This window comes from Puntigrus tetrazona, chromosome 18 (assembly GCF_018831695.1).
Source record: "Puntigrus tetrazona isolate hp1 chromosome 18, ASM1883169v1, whole genome shotgun sequence".
NCBI lineage: Eukaryota > Metazoa > Chordata > Actinopteri > Cypriniformes > Cyprinidae > Puntigrus > Puntigrus tetrazona.
Genome location: NC_056716.1, coordinates 6,583,868 through 6,593,473, shown reverse-complemented (window position 1 = coordinate 6,593,473; position 9,606 = coordinate 6,583,868). Strand labels below are relative to the sequence as shown.

At 38.9% G+C, this 9,606-nt stretch overlaps 1 pseudogene; it reads left to right on the top strand.

The window, feature by feature from the left end:
- Positions 1–3,445: 3,445 nt before the first annotated feature.
- On the top strand, positions 3,446–7,510 carry LOC122323210 (annotated as a pseudogene).
- The last annotated feature ends 2,096 nt before the right edge of the window (positions 7,511–9,606 follow it).

Sequence of the window (9,606 nt, the reverse complement as noted above, 5' to 3'; positions counted from 1 at the left end):
GCTGCAAAGAACCACTCATGTCCCTGTGCATTCATCTCAAAATGACGAACCCATGAAGCTGAACGTATCACAAGAGAGAGAGTCGTCAGATTAACTGTCTGTGCTTCTACTGTGGAACAGCAGGTCTTTGTAGCCTTGGATGCTGGGTGAATATGGATCGTTTTGTAATTAAAGTAAATTCTTACTTTACCCATTACTCTTAAAACTGATGAGCTTTCTATCAACCTCACAGCCATGATTGACTCCGGAGCTGCCTTAAACCTGATCAACCAAAGCATCATCTCCATATTCCAGATTCCCACACAACCCCATGCAATCCACCTATTCATATCACAGCCATCAATGAATCCTTAATCGGAAGAGGTATCACCCATCATACACTAATGCTCATTTTACATGCTCATATCAAGAATCCATCTCCTGTATGTAGTAGATTTCCCTAAGCATCAAGTCATCCTTGGCTACCCACTCACGACCCCACTATCTCATGGCACAATGGCGAACTCTACACTACCAAAGCCGCATTCTTAGGCTACCACATCAGTCACCAGGGGTAAAATGGACACTGAGCAAACAATATAATTATTTATCAATTCTAGGAAAGGTTATTTTTCCTGGCCATGGAAGAATAGCTTTCCTACTCTGCAGTAATTTAGCATGTAGCCAGGGTCAACATTCAGTGACTTCAAATTGTGAGCAGCACTCAGAGACAATTGTGAATATAAGGGATTTAATCAACAAGCTATAAATAACCTACAAACATACACACACACACACACACACACACATATATATATATATATATATATATATATATATATATATATATATATATATGATACAGGAAAGTAAGGAAGAAAGAGAGAGAGAGAAGTAACTACATCAATTAACTACAACCTAGTGAGAATCATCAAAGAATCAAAATTCACCTTAAAAGGGGTTCAAACTTAAACACGCATCCAACTAGTTATAAAAGTTACTTGCATTTGTTTTTGTTGCTGCCAAAGAATCCTGATGTGGTAAACAAGAAGTTCTTGATGATTTCTCTAGGTATGAGCTGGGGGTTTTCCTCTGGTTCCTCTATAAGGTAGGAAAATCCACAGCGAGATGACAAAGGTATTTGAAGGTAACTACCAGAAGGTTGGTAGGAGTGTAGAGTATCCATCTCAAAGAAAGGAAGATTTTGAGCAATGAACAGTTGGTGTTAGGGACTTTTGATAGTTCCCTGATACACCCACTGTTTGATTGGAATTGCCAATTAGAGGCATGGATTTTGAGCAGGACAAAGTTACTTTGTTTGCTTTTATGTTCCATTGGCAACTTATTAGCAACTTTATTCCAAAACACAGTAAAACTGGAACAGTATACACAGTATAATGCACTTCATGATTCTATACGGTAAATCATCATTTGAGGGATAACAAGAGGATAATTTTGATACCAAGAAGGAACCCTCTAGAAGATATCAAACTAGAGATACACTCATAGACATGAATATAGACATTTAGGGTCTAACTAAAGCAAATAAGGAGTTGAAATTAGGATAATAAGGTAAAGGGACACACATACAACACAAACATATATGAGATATATTAATAACTGTTTAATCATGGCTTAAAATAAAGATAATGTCCTTATGCATGTGCGTGATGTGTATTGCAATCTTGTGGACAGACCACATCTCTGATGAATTCATTGGTGAATGGCACCAGGGTTTGTAACTCCTTATTGGAATGCTTTTGGAGCTTTGATGTAGAGACTAAAGAGCGAATCTACTTAGCCTCTCTGTGATAATGGGGAACCATGGGCAATTTAACAGTAACAATTTAAGTTCAGGTCTGTAATTTATCAGCAAATGTTAAAAGGCGAAAAGAGTCCTTTAAGACAACGATCCAAACGAGCATCTAGATCTTAACCAGACGCTACAGCATTGCCATATGATTGTGCTATCGATCTTCTCCAAGGTGCTTCTCTGCCTCATGGAAGTCTTTTCTCTCTGTCTGCACCTGAGCTTGAGGCCATGGAGAAATAGTCTCTGGCAGCTGGTCTGATTCGTCCCTCTTGTTGTCCAGCAGGTGCTGGTTTCTTTTTGTGAAGAAGGATGACTATTTGTGCCCTTGTATTGACTGTCAGAGGCTGAATGACATCACTAATAAGAACCAGTACCCATGCCATGGATGTCTATGACCTTCGAGGTCTTGGGGGGTGCAAAGATCTTCACGAGAAATTGGATCTCACGCAATGCTTATGATCTTGTCCAGATGAGGAAGAGGGACGAAAGGAAGACAGCGTTTAATACACCTATGGGGCACTTAGAATTTTTGGTAAAGCGTGTGCTTCAGCAATTGTCAATCAATTGTTTGTGAAAAGGGATAAGTGTATATTCCTTGCCCAGCCGTTTTTCGTTCTTAGGTTCCATCATCCACCTGATATTTGGCCGGACTCTGAACATCTGTTAATACTGAATAAATCTGTTTGAGTTGCATATCTGCATTTGATTCCTTTATCTCTGAGATACCTGACACCTTCAGTCGTGCCATAATAGTAAATTACTACTCCATCATGAAATAAATCAGTAATCTGATTTTGACTGAAATATTAAGAAATATATTTGTTAAGCATTTATCACATGTGAGAAAAAAAGATTTGGCAGGGTGTATCAAAACACCCTTTTATGCATGCATTTATAACTGCTTATAAATTATTTAAAATGCATTTGTAAATTAGTTACACTCTGCCAAACTACTAACAATTTTTCCCAGTCAAGTTTCAGGATTTTCATCTTAGTGTGGCTGCTCTGGCTGTTACTGGCAGATTTCTTATCCCAAACATCCTTCTAAATTTCCCAGAGGAACTGAGGCCACACAGTGGTGTTCAAATTTATAAAACACTTTATAAAAGTGAAAAATGAAAAATAAAATATCATAGCAATTGCTTAATTTGCTATAATTACCTCAGTTTACCCTGTAGGCTGAACAACGTATTCAATGGCACAGACACTCAAAATGGCTTTGAGGGCTGACAGTACAAAACAATTTTATCAGCATAAAAATAAAATAAAATATGCTTTAGTCATTACTAGTGGGTTACAATGATATATCATGCATTATGCATCATATCCATCAGATTAATTAACCTGTATACAGTAGTTCTTAGTAGTTTTTTTATGGATATGAAAATAGTGCGCTTTTATTTAAAATATCAGTTCTAAAAGCTGTTTTCTTCCCCATTCTCCATGAGAATTACTCTCCCTGTTGACAAAGGCTTTCAGCAATTATCCCCTAGTCACCTGTTTTCCTGTTGCATGTTCTTTTGCCTCAGGCATATTAAAGTCTACAAAAGTGGAGTTATTGTCCAACCCTTCTTTCTTTGCAGGAAAAGTGTGAGCTTGCATGTCTTCACTAAGTCTCTCTTTGTGTGTTTGTGTAAAATGATGGGATTTATTATGTGGTTGTGGGTGGTGGTATTTATTCTTGCAAAGATCAGGGTTTGTGGTGCAGGCCTCTCCTGCAGTCTGCAGGGCAAATCTGTTTCAGAAAGCCTGTATAAAGAGGGAGATGTTATAATTGGTGGTCTCTTTCCAGTTCATGTTGAAGCACTAGAGCCTGAACATGATTTCAGTTATATACAGCATGGTTCTCGCTGCCAGGGGTGGGTATAATTTTTTTTTCCTTTTTTTAGTAATTTATATTTACTAGTCTAATTTAATGCAGTGTAATTCTAATTGAATTTTGCAATGTATATTTTAATATAATATCAATTGGTCAAAAAAATACAATATTTAAACTTTAGATTTTTTTGTTTGTTTGTTATTGTTTTCCATTAGTGTTGATCTTCGTTCATACCGCTGGCTCAAAACTATGATTTTCACAGTGGAGGAGATTAATCGGGACCCTGTCCTACTTCCCAATATTACTCTGGGATATCTGGTAGCTGACACCTGCCTAGCTGAGGGCACAACACTGAGTGCTGCTTTAGCTCTGGTAACAGGGCAGGAGAAGACAGTGTCGGGAGCAGAATGCATCGGGAAACCAATGGTGCCTGTCATTATCGGTGATGCTCGTTCATCTGCTTCCATAGTGGTGGCTGACACTCTGGGAGTGTTTGACATCCCCATGGTAAAATTAAGAATTCTGTATTTTACGTATGAGTTTCATACATATTTCTTAAATGATTTTTGAGCAACAATTTCAGCCATCAGACATTCATTCATTCAAATTTCAGTAAAATGTTTGTCTTTCTGTTTTGTCTGTGCAGGTGAGTTATTTTGCATCCTGTGCATGTCTCAGTGACAGTCGCAGATTTCACTCTTTCCTGCGCACTGTTCCCAGTGATGCTTTCCAGGCCAAGGCTATGGCCCGTCTGCTGCACCTGCTGGGCTGGACCTGGGTGGGGGTGGTCGCAGGGGATGATGAATATGGTAAAAGTGGCTTGCAGCTGCTTTTGAAAGAGCTTGAAGGTACAGGGGTCTGTGTGGACTATGTGGAAGTTATTCCTAAATCACATTCCCAAATCAGGATCAGGAAGATTGTGGAGAGGATCCAGAGTTCCACAGCTCATGTGGTGGTGACCTTTGCCATTGGTCCAGATCTTGAAGTTGTGTTTAAAGAAATTGTGGTGCAGAATGTAACCAACAAGCAGTGGATAGCAACAGAGGCCTGGAGTACCTCTATACAGTATTCTGTCCCAGCGAGCATTCCTCTCCTGGCCGGTACAATCGGTTTTGCCCTGCGTCGGGCCGATATTCAGGGTCTTGGTGCTTTTCTGGCACAGCTGAACCCTGTGAAGCAGCCAAATGAACCATTTGTAAAAGATGTTTGGGAAGAAATATTTGGATGCTCGCTGCCACAGAACTGGCAACCTTCATCTAAAAATCCAAAGTGCACAGGCACAGAGAATGTGGAGAAACATGGTCGCATCTACACAGATGTTTCACAGCTGAGAGTCACTTACAATGTGTATAAGGCTGTTTATGCCATTGCCAATGCCATTCATAACATGATGGCCTGTCAGCCAGGTAGAGGGCCGTATGAAGATGGAGAATGTCCTGATGTGACCCGAATAAACCCCAGTCAGGTACAGTTGGCTGGGGAAACGATATTTTTAAATATTTTATTTTGTCTAGATGAATCACTTTTTAGATTAGAATTGCTACTTTTGATTGTGATATTATTAACTTTTACACACCCATACACACACACACATATGTAATGTTAATACATTAGTGTTTTATCATCTTTCCTTTCACAGCTTCTGTATTACTTAAATACAGTAAACTTCACAACACCAGTGGGTGAGCCAGTTTATTTTGAAGATAACGGTGAGCCATCTGCCTCTTATGACATTATGAACTGGCATGTAGATGAAAGCGGAGCAGTGAATTTCATCCAGGTTGGACAGTTCGATGCAGCCAAAGGACCGGGCCAGGAGCTGAGAATAAACCTTGAGAAAGTGGTTTGGGGAGGAGACTGGGCTGACCAGGTGAGTGACTTGATTTTTATTTATTTATTTTCTCTACAGCTGCCCCAAAAAACAGGATTTGGTTGCTTAATCCATACTGTAAGAATGTCAAATCAAATCAAGTAGCATTTATTTGTATAACATCAGCAAACAAAAGTTGCAAATAAACAAACAAATATCTATATTTTATTATCATATGTATTAATACCTACTTCTGTTACTCTGTAATTTCACAAAAATACAATAATGTAGTAATTTTTGTGTGTGTCCATTATCCTCTCACTTAGGGACATAATAAAATCCCTTTAGGGACAGGCTCTTGACAAAGGGGAGATATGCCATGAAAATTAGTCCATTAGTTACGTATCTGACTTGTATATGTGTGTGGAACGTATAACATTTTTTAAATGTAATTATTAGTAGTAGTAGTAGTAGGTTAGGTTAGTTTTTACCTTCATGTGCTGATAAATATTGTGTGCTGTTAGTCTGACAGACTTTTTTCTCAATCGTTCAGGTTCCTCTATCTGTGTGCAGTGCAAACTGTCTTCCAGGCACTAGAAAGGCTACACAAAAAGGAAAACCTGTCTGTTGTTTTGACTGTCTCCCTTGTGCAGCAGGGGAAATCAGCAATATGACAGGTATTAACAACCTCTGTACCAACATTAATTTAAACAAATCGATGAACTCCACTGTGGGTCATGATTCACAAACTAAAAACGTATGGTCTTTAAAATGTAAGACCGCATTTAGAATGTTCAATGTCTTCATTTGTATTATAATGTTCTTTAGACTCTACAGAGTGTATGAGATGTCCAGAGAGGTTCTGGTCAAACAGTGAAAGAACAAGGTGTATCCCAAAGGTTGTGGAGTTTCTGTCTTTGCAAGATACCATGGGAATTGTCCTGACAGTCTTATCGGTCACTGGGGCGACACTAACCTCGACTGTTCTGGCAGCCTTTTTCCGTTATCGTGACTCACCCCTCGTACGAGCCAACAACTCAGAGCTGAGCTTTCTGCTATTAGTATCGCTCACCCTCTGCTTCTTGTGTGCACTAGTTTTTATTGGCCGCCCTGCACCGTGGAACTGCATGCTACGTCACACCTTGTTTGGAGTGAGCTTTGTGATCTGCATTGCCTGTGTCCTCAGTAAGACTGTAGTGGTTTTAGTGGCACCGGGCCACTCTGCCTGGATCTAACTTGATGCAGTACTTTGGGCCCATCCAGCAGAGGCAGGCATCTTCCTTTGCACGCTGGTTCAGGTTGTCATATGTTTACTGTGGCTGCTGCTGGCTCCCCCTCTGCCTACAGAGAGTGCAGGTGGTGAGCTTGGTGCTCGAGTGATTCTGCAGTGCACGATGGGATCTGTTGTGGGATTTGTACTAGTACTGGGCTACATCGGTCTATTAGCAGTGGTCTGCTTCTTGCTGGCCTTCTTTGCTCGAAAGCTCCCAGACAATTTCAATGAGGCTAAATTCATTACTTTCAGCATGCTGATCTTCTGTGCTGTGTGGATCGCATTTGTGCGGCGTATGTCAGCTCACCGGGAAGTACACAGTAGCTGTGGAGATTTTTGCCATTTTGGCTTCCAGTTATGGACTGTTGCTGTGTATATTCACCCCAAAATGTTACATCATTCTGCTTAAACCTGAGAAAAATACAAAAAAGAACATGATGGCCAGATAAGTTTTAAACATCAAAGATGTAGATGTATGATACTATATTTCAAGAGTAATCTGCATATTATTACAATAACAACAACAGCAATGCACATTAACCAGTTTGAATATCTTAACGTAAATATGAGATGCTTTTGTATGTTTTATAATCTCCAAAAAAGTAAAGTCTCAAGAGCCCAAATAAAGCAAACACTGACCACCGTAACAGTGAACAGTCAAAAAATACGCTTTTCTCCTTGTTTGTTAACAACAGGTGTCTTCATGTTTTTGGGGGCCTAAAAACACAAGCTTTTTAACATGACACCTGCAGCATCTCCATGTAAACAACAAAAATGTGAATTTGTTAAATGTTTACATAAAGTCTATGGATATTACATTTTAGCAGGTTGTTTCTTGATCGCCAACTACTGGCTTGGCTTACACATAACATAGTGTTTTTTTTTTTTTTACTTTCATAAATATTTTATTTACATTCATGCTATTTTACACATTTTAATGTGTTTCATTTGATTAATAATAATTAGTTATAATGTGTTAATGAATTCATTAATATTATTCCTTGTCATATTTTGAAACAATGTTATTAAGTAAATAACAGTGTGTGTGTTTTTGGAAATTCAGTCCCGAAGATGTGTACTAGCGCCCCCTACCATATAACAATGAAAACACAGATTCTAGGAGTACAAATATAGCTCAAGTATATTTAGACTTAATAAGTCAAGTATAAGTAACTTTAAGTATAATTCTGAGACATACATAAAAAGTAGACTAAAAGTATAATTTCCTATTTTAGTTTAAAAGAAGTACTAATAGAACACTTGAATAAACTTTTTAAAAATCTTTTATAAATCTTTTTCATAAGGGGATATTTAAATCTTAAGACTGAATGGACCACTTGAGAACATTATGAATAATCCCTGAAGAATCAAGTTTAAGTAGATTTTAGATGTGTATTTTTGAATGGCTGTCCTGCAGAAAAGGCCATTGATTTTCAAGCTTCAGCCTCTGCAGTGAAGCTGTTGCAGTCATTGTCAAAATGGTCTGATACTTCAAACAATCGCTCAGATAGCTTTCTTCTTAAACTCCACAGGTCTATAAAAAAGACACATTTAAACTTATTTAAAAGGATGGCATCCATGTCTCTAGGAACCTGTAGTGTTTTGTAAACTGTATTGTATCCATAAACCTTGTGGTAATAGTTCCCTATAGTTTTTGTGAGAGCTCTTTTGACTTGGGAATGAATAATGAATAAATATTAAATAATTGTAGTAATTATGAAGTAAAATTCATTATTGTGGGTTGTATTACATAAATATCTTCAGAAACATGCATTAGTCATTAATGCTGTGTTGCAGTACTTCTTGCAGAAAGTGTCATGGCTGAAACCCAGATTGCTTTATAAATTATAATTTTAAGATGTTTTCAGGTAATAAATTACTTGTGTATATATACTTAGTTTGAATATGCAGTTTGTTAATAAAGATTTGCTCTAATGCTTTCAACATGTGAGCTCCAGACTCTTGGCTGTTGTTTTAAAGATCTCAATTAGTGAACAGGTGTTGCTTGTGGTTTAACATCAATGTCATTTGACCTGAATCTTGGCACTGGGGGTACTTTTATCAATTATAACCTTGCTCTGATAGTACAGTGTAAGGTCTGAAAAATTCAGCATAATTGTAAGTTTTTTTAACAGCACCTTTTATCAGAAGACTATTGAAAAAAAAAGAAGAGCAAAGCTTATTTTTGCAGGCATTAAGAATCATTAGGAATTAAGAACTTCAACAATGGTGGCAGTGACCCAAGCAATTCGTAGTGCATTCTGGGTGTCACCAATCAAAACTTATCCATGATTCCAATGATGCATTGCGGCATGAATTAATTAGTTAATCTGTTTATCTGAATATGCCACCGTTGCTGAGATTCCTACTCTGACTCTTGAAGTCTGAGTAGGTCCCGGACAGATTCCATTGCTCGATACACTTTTGCAGACTTAACACCTCCACACGAGCAAAGCTGTCCCAGAACGGCCCTTGAGAGAGCGTTGCCGCTTACATCGAGTGGGTGCTGGACAGTGGACAGTGACACCAGCCCCACTCCAGATCCAGAGCCCAGCCCACAACTTCCCCACGATGCCGAACCACAGCCGCGACCTCCTCCGGTGACTGCGCACAAAGTATGCCCACCCTCCTATCCTTTCCAGCCACCAGCCCCTGTGCTCCTCCACAACCTGCTCCGCAGCCGTCGGCCGGCCCCATGGAGTCCGACAGTCATGGCTTATCCCTCCGTCGGCCCCCCCGTCTCTGACTCCTTCACTAGTTTTTTATATCAACTATGCATTCTGTTAGTTTCTCAGTTTGGTGTGTATCACCCAGCCATGAAGAAATATAGAGGTAAGTATCATCAGAATAGCAGTGAAAGCTAACACCATGTTTTCTGATGATATCTCCCAGAGGTAACATGTAAAGTGTTT